The following is a 12,712-nucleotide window of genomic DNA, read 5'->3' as shown; positions in this document are numbered from 1 at the left end:
GCAGGACCAACAAGTACTCTTAACTTGGTGAGCCATCTTTCCAGGCCTATCAAGAACTTTTTATTAAAAGCTTAATTAAAAAAAAAAAAGTCAGTGTTGTACCATTTTTAAATCAGTTGTGCTAGGCTGAAGAGCTGACCTAGCTGTTAAAAGGCTAGTAGGTTCACAGTAAGAAATGTAAAAATCAGTTGGGTTAATCACAGTAATGAATGGGGCTAGATAGGTGGCTCCACTGTTAAAAGTGCATAGAGCTCACTCAGAGGACACACACTTGGTTCCCAGCATCCATGTTAGTGAGCGCACAATCACTTACAACACCAGTCCCCAGGGGAGATCCAGTGCCCTCCATGGGCACTGGCAGTTGTGTGCACACACCCTTACACACATATACATAATTGAACATAAAACAATGGTGGCTTCAATTGAGCAAGTTGATAGGAGGAAAACCTGTTAAGAATAATGATCTCTAGTCACATAATTGCTCATGGTGCTCAAATCAACCATCCAAACAAAATGCATAGCACCACTCTATTGTGCTTTTATTGTGTATTTATAGATGTATAAATTACAACTAACTCAACACTGGACATTTAGCTTTAGCAGTAACTGTAATCTAGAACTGACGTTTCCTTCTTTGAATTTACCAGGTGATTTTGTTTTCACTAAACCTACTTGTTTGATTATTTTCTTCCAGCTTTTTAAATTGTGGTTCTAACACTTGTAAAACTTGGGAGATGACTCAGTGGTTAAGAGCACTGGCTGCTATTCTAGAGGACCCAGGTTCAGTTCGCCAACACCAACATGGTACCTCACAACTATCTGTGACTCCAGTTCCAAGGAGTCTGATGTCTACTTCTGGCTTTCCTGGCACCAGGCATGCACCTGGTACACAGATATACATGCAGCAAGACAATCGTGCATGTAACATAAAATATTATAAAATGGAGCTTGGGAGAGGGTAAGGGCAAAGCACTTACCACACAACTACGAGAGCACAAGTTTGAATCCTAGCACTCACATAAAAGCCAGAAGACATGGCAGCCTACCTGTAACCCCAGAGCTCAGGAGGTGAAGACAGGAGATGCCCAGTGCAAATTGATGAGTATCAGGTTCAGCAGAGAGACCCTGCATTAGTAAATAAAGTGGAAGTGATCTAAGAAGGTGTGAAACACTAGCTTCCAAACACACGTGGGCACACACACACAACACACATACCTACCTGAGCCCATACATACACAAAGACAGAAAAGTTACCATCTTGACCAACTCAGTATTATTAAGAATGTCTGTAGTGGTAGGCAACAGATCCCTAGGAATTTTTTCCCTTTGTGTTTAGTTTTTAATCAACTATTACTAGAAAGCATTTATACTTAATTATGTATTTGTATATATTTAAGGAACATTTCAATGAATGCTCTTTAAGTCCCTATTGGGAGTGAGGGTTCCAGGAGAACTTTTTTTTTTTCTTTTAGGAAAATAATGAAGTTTGAAATACACCAAGCATTGGGATAGCTTTCTTTCAGTTTAATAGTACCCTGCCAGCCTTCCTGGCTTTTTCCTGTGTTTGGTCTACCCAGAGACTGGGCTGGAGATGACAATAAATCTTCATTTCTTAGGAAAGCAGAGCTTGAGAACATAGCAGGATTCCCAACCCAAATCCGGGTTTTCTGTCGTTAATAATAGGTATAATGTGAACACAATAAGCCAGCCACATTGTTTGCAATGTGGCTTACAAATCTATTATCCTATCTTTGAGGCCCCACAGGCAGCTTTAAAGTTAGCACTGTTACCAAGTTTTGCTGTTATGCCTTTAATTATCCTAGTTAATGCTGCCCAGGGCCTTGCTTCTAAGCAAGATTTAGCTTTAGGGAAAGAAGGCCATCTCCAGGTGCCCTGACTCTTCAATGACTTCTCTCTGACCTTGTTAAGAAAACAAACTATGCTGATCTGCACCTTCGGAAAGACTTCCTGAAAGCTTTAGGTTTAAAAACTTGTATTATCGACATTTTATAAGGTTTCACTTTCAGACTGTAAGAGTTTTGCTGTTAGAATCTGCTGTTAGATCTGGGGGGGGGGTGTGAGGGTGAGGGGCTGGGGTATGATTCAAATTTGGTCTGCTGAGATGGCTAACCGCTCCATGGCCTGAGCTTCAGCTTCATCCCAAGAACCTTGGTGGGAGGAAAGAAGCAATTCCATAAAGCTCTCTCTGTCTCTCTCTCTCTCTCTCTCTCTCTCTCTGTCTCTCTCTGTCTCTCTCTGTCTCTCTCTCTCTCTCACACACACACACACACACACACACACACACAAACCTAAAGACATCCAAAGTCCCTATAAACATTCCGTAACCATGGGACACAAAGCTAGATGAAAACCCGAGAAAGGGAGGAGGGCTTTTGAGGATTTACCACACTCAGGTACAACTGTAGACTCTTTCCTTCATCCTGACAGCCTCCCAGGGAGTCAGTTCTCTCTCTCTCTCTCTCTCTCTCTCTCTCTCTCTCTCTCTCTCTCTCTCTCTCTCCCTCTCTCTCTCCCTCTCTCTCTCTCTCTGTCTCTCTCTCTCTCTCTCTCTCCCCCTCTCTCTCTCTCTCTCCCTCTCTCTCTCTCTCCCTCTCTCTCTCTCCCTCTCTCTCTCTCTCTCTCTCTCTCTGTGTGTGTGTGTGCGTGCGTGTGTGTGTGTGTGTGTGTGTGTGTGTGTGTGTGTAGCCTGCTGTGACAGAGTAAAGTAACATGTTTAAGGTCATGTTATGTGTAAGAGACTTGGGCTGCAAACCTAGGCGTGCCTGATTGGTGCTGAACCACACATTAGAACCTGTGACGCCTGCCACAGATTTGGCTTGGCAGTGTTGCAGGTCGCATACTGTGACTAGAGAACTTGGACAGTACCGGTATTCAGTCATAGAATTTCTTCACCCACCCTGGCAACTTATCATTCTCTGCTCTCTTGCTTGTTTGTATATTTAGCTGAGAGGCTCAACTGCAGACATTTCCCACACCCTACTAAGCAGAGTGCAGAAATTCACTTGCTTTGTTCCAGCTATGCCAGCATCCAACAGGGTTCAGCTAGCCCTGCTGTGAAGCTGGTTTCCTCTCCTTCCTACCTGCAGCAGGCAGTGTCATCTGGCCCTTCTCCAGGAATGGAGCTGGGCTGCTCTTTAGAGAGGTGTGATGGATGGCCAGTGGTCTCGGTTGTCATTTATTGGTTGAATACGTACATTCTGCAGTGCTGTTTCTCCATTTCTTACATTCTGTCTCTGAATCTTTTATCTCATCTTCATGGTGATTTATAGGAGCCTTGAATACAATAATCTTAAAAGTGAGGAATAAGGAACCAATCTTCTGTTTATTAGGAATACACACACACACATACACACACACACACACACACACTCACTCACTCACACACACACTCACTCACACACACACTCACCACCACGTGCTTCTTTGAAGATTTGACCCAGAAACTGATCATCAGTCAAAGGTTCTATGAAGCTCAGAGGCAAGAGACTGACTTCTTAACCTCATGAGCTTTCCCACCCTGGCATGCATTCTCCTCAGCTGGACTTTAAGTAATTGCAGAACAAGTGTGTGTGTTACTTCTTTTGTGTATACTGCCTTACAAATAGTAGACTGTGAGTGAGTGGTGGAGATTCAGGTTGGTTTCTTTGTTGCTGTGGTAGCTGCTAAACTCTCCTTTGAATGGCAGTTTCACTAGAAAAGATAACAAGAGAGGATTGGGGCTTCCACCTCAACACTGGTGTGTCTGAGACTCTGGTTGGTGTCTTTTCAGAGAATGATGAGTGATACACTGCTATCCAAAGACTCGGTTCGGGATCTTGAATTTTAAAACCCTGCCTGTAGAGATGCTCTGCTCACATACTTTGGACACACACTTAAGCTCATCTCCCAGCATCCCCTGAAGCACTCAGATGCCAGCCTTGTCAGAAGTGGGTTAAACAGCTGCCTATAGACACAGCAGGAGATGCCCCAGATATGCCCCCTTGCTGATGTAGATATTGGGCTTCTCCTTTCTACAAGGCAGTTTAGGGTCAGGCTGATAGGTCCTTGGCTTGGGTGCAGGATTGTCTTTCACAGAGGAGTTAGTAAATGACTTCACTTAGGGAAACCTTCTAAATGAGATGCATAACTGCTTTCTTAAGCAAGATAGAGCAAACCTGATGTAATCTTTCCCTGATAACTAAGGACATTATAAAACTAATCAGGTGTTCAGAGAGCTGTGATGTGGTTGCTTGCTTGCTTGCTATGTTTTAAGACAAGGTTTTGTGCTGTAGCCTAGGTTGGCCTTGAACTCACCATTGTAGCCTGGCTGGCCCTGAACTTTCAGAGATCTTCCTGTCTTAAGCCTTTCAAGTGCTGGAATTCCAGCTTATCAGGAACTTCTGATGGGTTGTCTTAGGGTTTCCATTGCTGTCTTGAAACACCATGACCAAAAAAACAAATTGTGGGGGAAGGGTTTATTCTACTACTCTTCCATATCACTGAAGGAAGCCAGGACAGGAACTCCAACCAGGCAAGAACCTGGAGGCAGGAGCTAATATAGAGGCCATGAAGAGGTGCTGCTTACTGGCTCACTTCTATGGTGTGCTCAGCCTGCTTTTTTTTAATAGAACCCAGGACCACCAGCCCAGGGAAGGCACCACCCACAAGGGGCTGACCCCTCCCCCATCAACCACTAATTAAGAAAATGCTCTACAGGCTTGCCTACAGCCTGATCTTTCGGAGACTTTTTCTTTCTTTCTTTCTTTCTTTCTTTCTTTCTTTCTTTCTTTCTTTCTTTTTTTTGCTTTACAAAGTGACTGTGGGCGCTTGTGGTGAGCTTTCAGGGGCAGGAGTGGATGTGTGTGAAGAGCTGGGATCCTGGCTTTGGCAAGAGGAATGTCCCAAGTCACTTGGTGCTAATCCTGGTCTGCTCCATGGCTGGCTACTCAAATGAGCAGTTCTCTTTGACCCACAAAGTAATTTGAAGGTGGGGCAAACTCAGGATCTACCTCAGTTCGGAGTTCGGACTGCTTCTTCAACCAGTCCAAAGGAAAAATCTTTCCCTCGGTCCCACTCTCGGATGTGTGGCACCCCAGGCTTGGTGTCCCTCCTCTCCTGGATGATGACCTCCACCTTGCTATTCTGGGCCAGAAGAGCTGGGGCAGGGACAGGCTTTGGCTCTGAGGGCTCAAGAACAACTCCATCTCTTCTCTGCTTTCTTCTTGAGTTCCATCCTCTTTTGATTTTTTCATCTTCTTTTGTCGAAGCTTTGCCAGTCTTGCTTCTAACATAGCTTTTCTCTTTTCCTTTATGTTTTCTCGTTTTATTCTCTGATCTGTTGTTTGTTCACAGAGCATCTCTAAAGTTTTCATTTGCTTGTTTCTTAACTCTTTGTCTCGGGCAAAGGCAAAATACCCAACACCAAGTTGTCGGGCCTCATTTTCCCGATGTCTTCATGGTGGCTGGGCCCCATTGGCTTTTTCAAGGGCTCCCTTTCTTCTTCCTCCCATTGCTGACGCTGAAGTTCTTTTCCTCATGTCTTCAGATAACAAAGTTTTTTCATTAGCAGGACTAACAAAAAGTCTCCCCTGAAGATTTTTATCCATCTCCAATAGACTTGGTAAATCCTTTCTCATGCAGCGCTGGGATCGGCCCAAAGAGTCCACATAATCCACCCATCCCTCACTGGGGTCTGGAGGAGGAGCGATGTTTTTTTCAGAAAACTCTCCTTCATCATCATCATCTCCCTCTCCCTCGTTTCGGGACTCTCTCGTGGCACCAAGCACCTCCATTTCTTTTCGCTTGTCTGTGATCTTCTGTGTGAAATCCACAAGGTACATGTCCTCCACTTCCTCATCTAGAAAGCCTCCTTTAGTCATCTTTTCATATAATTTGGCCTTTTCTTCCAATTTTTCCTTTGCTTTGTGTAAAGTCTTCTGCTCCTCAAGCTTTTGTCCAGCGTCCTTCTCTGCTCGGCTTGTAACACCCACATTTTGTTGGCTTCTTATTAATTGTCTTTGGTTTTCCAAAAACTCCAGAATCTTTTAGAAGTTTTTCTTGTTTGAATTCTTCTTGTTTTCGAAAGAGCTCCATCTTAAGATCTACCAAGGAGGAGGTTGTAGCGTCCAAGCTTTTTCTTTTGGTCCATCGTCCCGCCAAGGTGTCCGGTCCCAAGACGCAGCCTCCCTGTGGCCTCGGTCAGACCCTACGAGTTCGCCCCCCCCCCCCAGACATTTTCTTAATTGAGGTAACTTCCTCTCAGATAACTTTAGTTTGTGTCAAGCTGACATAAAACTGTCCAGCACAGGGGTATTTATTACTACAGTATATGAATCTGAACCACTGAACCCGTGATTCATTTGATTTCACTTGGGAAAAAAATAGATATAAAGTTGCTTTTGTAAATGTCACTTGGCAGCATCTTAAAAGTTGCATATTTGGGTTTTTGGTTTTTTTGTTGTTGTTGTTGTTTTGTTTTTGTTTTTGTTTTTCCAAGACAGAGTTTCTCTGTATAGCTTTGGCTGTCCTGGAACCCACTTTGTAGACCAGGCTGGCCTCGAACTCAGAAATCCACCTGCCTCTGCCTCCCATGTGCCGGGATTAAAGGCGTGTGCCACCATGACCAACCGCTAAAAGTTGCGTTATTTAATGGTTTGTTTTTCAGTCTGTTGTGATGGGTTGAATAATAATGGGCCCCATAGGCTCATATACTCAAAGGCTTGGTCACCAGGAAGTGGCACTGTTTGAAAGGATTAGGAGGTGTGGCTTGTGGGGGGGGGTGTCTTTGGGGGTGGGTTTTGGGTTTTCTAAGGCCCAAGCCAAGCTCAGAATCCCTCTTCCTGCTGCCTACAGATCCAAATGTAGAACTCTGAGATACTTCCCCAGCACCATGTCTGCCTGCTGTCATTCTCTCTGCCATGATGTTAATGGACTAAACTTCTGAAACTATAAGCAAGCCCCAATTAAATGCTTTCTTTTATAAGAGTTGCCTTGGTCACGGTGTCTCTTCACAGCCACAGAGCAGTGACAAAGACATCTGTTTAAAATGTTTTCATAACAAAATCATGTTGTCAGGATGTCAGCTGCCCCTCTCCCAGGTTGCCAGTTTCTAGCCCTTCTTCCCTGGTGTCTTCTTAATCGTGTAACTGCTGACCTCCGAAGGGTGGAGAACTCGGCACTGCATTCAATAAGACTATAGACAAAAGAAGCTAAATGTAAGCACAAGTGTGACAGGGTCAAGGTCTGTGCTTGTGGTAGAGGAAGAACAGTAGAGGGTTAATGCCTTGCACCACAGCTTGGATCAGTTCTTAAGTCAGCCATGCTTTTCTTATTGGGGTCAAAGGTCAGGCAATATGTAAGGGGCCAGCCAAGACAACCTCTCAGGCCAAGAGCTGACTGGCTAAGCAAGCTGTCCTCGTGTCAACTGTTTGCCATGACCATGCTCACAAATTGTTTTAGGAGCCATTGAGAATGAGCACCTTGTTTTAAACGTTTATTGTAAACTACAGTGGAAGACATGTCTCTCTAGTCACAAAGGAGAATACTGAGAATGGTTATTTCACACTAGTATGACTTGGGCCTTATAAAATTAAATGTAAGCTTCCTTAGTCTCTAGCTTAGGGGTTCTTTATAAAACCTCTGCGGTTGTGTATATTTCAGACCAAGAATCTACTGCTCTGGAACCTACTGGAGAGGGATTTCAAGCCAGGGAAACATAAGTTCTCTCAAGTTTCTAAGTAAACAAACTGTGGATAACAGCAGATTGGAGAGCAAAATCAGTCCTTGAACTCAAGGAACCGTGACAGACAAAATGCAAGATGCTAAATCAGTCAGGTCCTGACTACGCAAACACATTTCTCTGGTTATAGAGAAAGAAGCCTTTGACCAATGCCAGTGAGGTTCAGACAATACTGTTGTACCCAGATAAACTCAGAACCAGCAGCTTTCAGCCCAAGGCATTGCCTGGGATTTGGCAAAGGCCGGGCAGGTACCCGAGGCCAGCTGCCACTCTGTGGTGAAGCTGGCAGCCAGGCTTATAGCCAGCCTTTTCCAACGCAGTCCTTTGATAACACTGATTACATTTCCCTCGATAGAGCCTGGGGCTGATTGAGCAACAGCCAACTTCTCTGGGTAACAAAGAGGAGGGAAAGTAATCCAAACACAGGTTTTATTATAAAATCCAGGGAGTGAGAGAAGTATGTTTATTCTGTAAGATAGCACACCTGCTCAGGCCCCGGAGGCTCATTTCCATCAGTTGCCATGGCAAACTCGTTATACTTCAGGGCCATGTGGCTTTGTTTCCTTTTGAAATCTGGTCCTTGTCCTACCTTCTCTAACAACTCCAACACAATGGCATGGGAGCCTGCAACAGCATAATTGATTTCTCTGTCTCTCTATCAACAGTTCACATTTGTTCAGCACCGGCCTGAGTCTGCCTTCTCCTTTGAACTCCTTGCTAACCGTGAAGGCATGCTTCGAAAGCTATCCTCATTAACATTCCAGGTCTCTCTTCCCTGTCAGCAACAACAAAGCCCGCATCAATGGCCTCCTTCCTCCCTGCTTTACTGAGTGGCTCTGTTCCATGTTTTGCTGCTGATCCAGGTGCCCAGGCAAACAACACTGGGCTAAGAAGCATGCAGGAGAGAGTAAAAATAGAACAGCAGCTTGGACGCATACCAGAGCAGCTACTTCATCTCCACTGCTTTGCACACTAAGCCTGCTGGGATCCATCAGGCAGGAGTCCTCTTGCCCTCACCTTCTCCCCTCTCCTCCCCCCTCTCCAGCTGCCTTCTTCCATCAGCACCTTCCCAGTGAAGGGAGCAGAGGGAGGTCAGGCATGGGACAAGAAAGATGTGCCCTGGTGGTTTGAACTTTGAAGCCATAAGAGATCTGGGGGCTGTGACTATGCCTTCCTCACAAGACTTTCTAGAAAAGAGTGAGCAGGCGCTGACCTTGTTACCTCTGCCTAGTCACTCGAGCCCATGCTTCTCATTGTTTATCAAAATCTCAACACTTCCTAAACCATAAATGTGGCCTGGGACCACACCCAGACATCCCCTGAGAAGGTAAATACACAAGTCAGCTATGCTGACCTTTCTGCAGATCACCTGCTGGGCTCGATGCTAAGAGCTTGTGAGCAAATCCACACTCACACCGTCACACTGAAGGGGCACTGAACTGCTCACCATGTGTTCTGAGTTGAACCCACTTTTCAAGGGGAAAAAAAAGGAAGACTTGGTATGAAGTTAGGAATGTGCTATCCCTTGGATGTAGGTCTTCCAGAATGCTAACTATACTGGTTGGATTCTTTTGTGCTGTTTTATGCCTCGTGGTGAACTGTACTGTTCCTGCAGCCAGCCCTGCCACCACACTCTCCCAAGGGCAGTTACTCAGGCATCTCATTTCTCCATATTTCTCAAAGTACCACTTTTGTAGCATCAGAACAATACTATTATATTTAAATATCACAGTATTTAAAGAGTAAAACACATTTTTAAAAAAAATTACTGATTTTTGAGTGCATGCACACACACACACAGCTTTAAAAGAAGTTGATATAATTGCAGATTATTGTCTTCAAGCTTCAGGAAGGTTTTGAGGAATTTTAAGTTGGCCTAAGGTTCACATAGAACCACTATAAACTAAATATGCCAAACCATGTCAAGAGAAGCCACACTCCATATCATCACAGCAATAATTAATTCCCTGAAGAGATTCTCCCAGCACAAGTTGTGACATGATCATTTACTCTTGAAGTCACCAGAGGGTAGAGGTAATCTTCCCTCAGTCCTCCCATGTTCAGGAGGCTGTGTTTACCTCAGGGAGGAACTCTGTCACTGTGGATAAGAACACCAGTAAACCCCAGAAGGTGCCATAGGCTCGCCAGCCTTGAAGCTAGATCGCTGGGGCTAATAGCCCTGGAGTGAACTTGGATGAATCAGTTTCTTTGGATCCTGCTTCCTTCCTGCATAAAACAAAACTCAGGGCCCCTTTCAGAATGAAAATTCCATGACAGAAAAGTTACTTTACAATGTCATTATTCTGCTGCTTCTTTTGTTTTGTGTGTTGTTGAGTTGTGTCATATAGAGCTATTTGTGCTGGAAAATAGCACAAGACTCTCCGAGACGAGAGGTGTGGCTTCTTTGTAGTATTTTCCCACGGTGTAATCTACCTTCTCATTTCATCTGCTATTAGGAGAGGGTCTTCCAGATTCTTCTAGGTACAGTAAAGAGAAACAGAAAGATCCTGTGGTTTAAAGACTCTCTCTGGGTCATTTCAGTGATCACAGGACTTTGCAATCCATCTGGCAAAGATGGCAGTGTAGTGCCTGATGAAATGGCTGGGCTTAGGGAAATGCTTTTGGCAAAACATCCCAAAACAAGGATGGAAAGTTCAAACTGGAGAACGTGCAGCCCCTGTTGAGATGACTCAGAAAAAGTCAAGTCTACACAGGGGGGATTTGTTCAAGGGGTAATAACTACAGCGACGATGATTCCTCTGATCGAAGCTGAGAAAAACACATCCCAATACTTGGATTGCAGCCCTATGCCGAGACATCTTTGAACTCTGTAGAAGTTAAATTAGACAGGCAAGTGTTTTGAAGACAGTCACTGAAATTAAAACTAGCCACTAAATACCAGAAAATAATCTGAATCTATACCCAGTATACCTGACTCAAATCAGCTTATTATGACTAACATCAGGGGTTACAAGGTTATTTTTACCAAGCTATATCCAGTTTCTACCCTACAAATAGATACCCAAGGACCAGAGTAATGTTGAAATAAACCAAGTGTTAATCTGAGTATCAGTGTTCTAAAATAATTGTAAAAATTCCTTTGCTGGTGGTGGTCATCAGATGTCAGACACTTCAGAGCCAAGTTGTCAACTCTAGGTGACTGTGAGCACGAACACACACACACACACACACACACACACACACACACACGCACACACACACACACGGGATGCTGTTTGATTATTTGACTGGTTTACATTTTGTTTGTTTTACACCGACTGCCTACCTACTGGTAAGCTGCAACCCTTTCGGAACTGTGTGTGGCACATGAGGGACTTTTTCTTAATCACCTGGGATAGTATAGAAGGAGCAGCTGCTGAATGCTCTTGAGAAGTTTCTTGAGGGGGAGGGGCACTAATAACATTACATTCTAAATCTTTGCAAACTGGGAACACTTCAAAGAAATAATTGCTGGGCTATTTCTGCAGATGTAGAATCCTCAATAATAGTCTCACCTCAAACGGAAACAATAATGAAGAAAAAAATGGCCGGAAGTTTGAAATGCTTTCCAGGAATTCAGGGTTGGCCAAACAAGAACACCCTACTAGGTCTCAAGTGCCTCAAAAGTAATTATTATTTCATAAGGCCATACAAACAAGCACTTAAATTATGCTATTTTTTCCTATTTAAAACCATTTATTCAATGTACATGTTGATCATAAAATCAAACTGCATTCTTTGTAACTCATTAGGAACTTTTCTTATTTGTAGTTGAAAGTATTTGTCCTTCTCTACAGTGACATTTGAGAGATGACAACCTCATAGTAAGGTGGAGACTCGTTTACTAAGTCAGGCAGAGAAAGGAAGAGATGGCTCTCATGGCCCAAGCATCTCTTTATTGACCTATCGGGCCAGATCACACACATTTTCTAAAGGTCTATGTGTTGTTTCTTGGAGACCAAATAAGCCCAAATTATTGATTTGAGAGTACTGTTAAGAACATTTTGAAAGAAGGAGCACCTCATGAGACAGTGTACCTGAGGACTGTGGGTGTTAGAACCTCAGTGTTAGAGCACCCAGGGCCCTAGAGTCACTCTCTAGCACTGGGGTGGCTAGGAGCAAGTTCTGTCAGATACATTGGTTCATGCTTATAATCCCAACACTCAGGTGCAGAGGCAGCAGAATTACACGTTTGTTATAAGCCAGCCTGGGCTCAGCAGTTAGAGGGCAGCCTGAACTGCACAGTAAGGCTCTTCTCCAAATAAGTCAGAGGTATATTTTTGTTATTATGAATCTGTTAGTTTCCTGCCTTTTAAAAACTGGTTACATTTACATTTACATTTAAGAAAGAAAATATATCCAGGTGTGGTGGTTTGAACAAGACTGGCTCCAAATTCATATATTTGACTGTTTGGTTCGCAGCTGGTGGACTGTTCAGGAAGGATTAGGAGGTGTGGTCTTATTGGAGGTGTGTCACTGCAGGTGGGCTTTGAGGTTTCAAAAGCCAATGACAGGCACTCTCTCTTTCCTTGTCTCCCTCCCTCCATCCCTCCATCTTTCAGATAAGATGTAAGCTACTATACCAGCACTATGCCTGCCTACCTGCTGCCACATTCCTTGTCATGATAACCATGGACTAAGCCTCTGAAACTGTAAGCAAGCCCCTAATTAAATGCTTTCTTTTAAACACAGTAATAAAATAGTAAATGCTGGTATATATACCTGTAATCCCAGCACTTGGAGGGCCAAGACAGGAGGATCACTGTAAGTTCAAGGCCATCTTACTGTCTATATTGAATTCTGGGCCATCCAGAACTCCATAGTAAGACTCCATCTCCAAAAACCAAAAACAGAACAGAATAAAACAGAAATAAAAAGTATAATTACATTTATCCCCTGGGAGATGTGATTATAAAAAATAAACACCCAGTTACTTAACTAAAGAGAATTTAAAGTTTAAGACCCACATTTCAG

At 43.8% G+C, this 12,712-nt stretch overlaps 1 long non-coding RNA gene and 1 pseudogene across 1 annotated transcript in view; one reads left to right on the top strand and one right to left on the bottom strand.

Moving 5' to 3' along the window:
• The window catches only part of E130307A14Rik (RIKEN cDNA E130307A14 gene), a 110,597-nt gene that overhangs the window by 63,778 nt on the left and 34,107 nt on the right, over window positions 1-12,712 (top strand). The window lies entirely within an intron of this gene.
• On the bottom strand, window positions 4,750-8,288 carry Gm8899 (annotated as a pseudogene).

Source organism: Mus musculus, chromosome 10 (genome assembly GCF_000001635.26).
Source record: "Mus musculus strain C57BL/6J chromosome 10, GRCm38.p6 C57BL/6J".
Taxonomy (NCBI): Eukaryota; Metazoa; Chordata; class Mammalia; order Rodentia; family Muridae; genus Mus; species Mus musculus.
The sequence above is the reverse complement of the archived record's forward strand: the minus strand, read 5'-3'. Positions and strand labels throughout refer to the sequence as shown.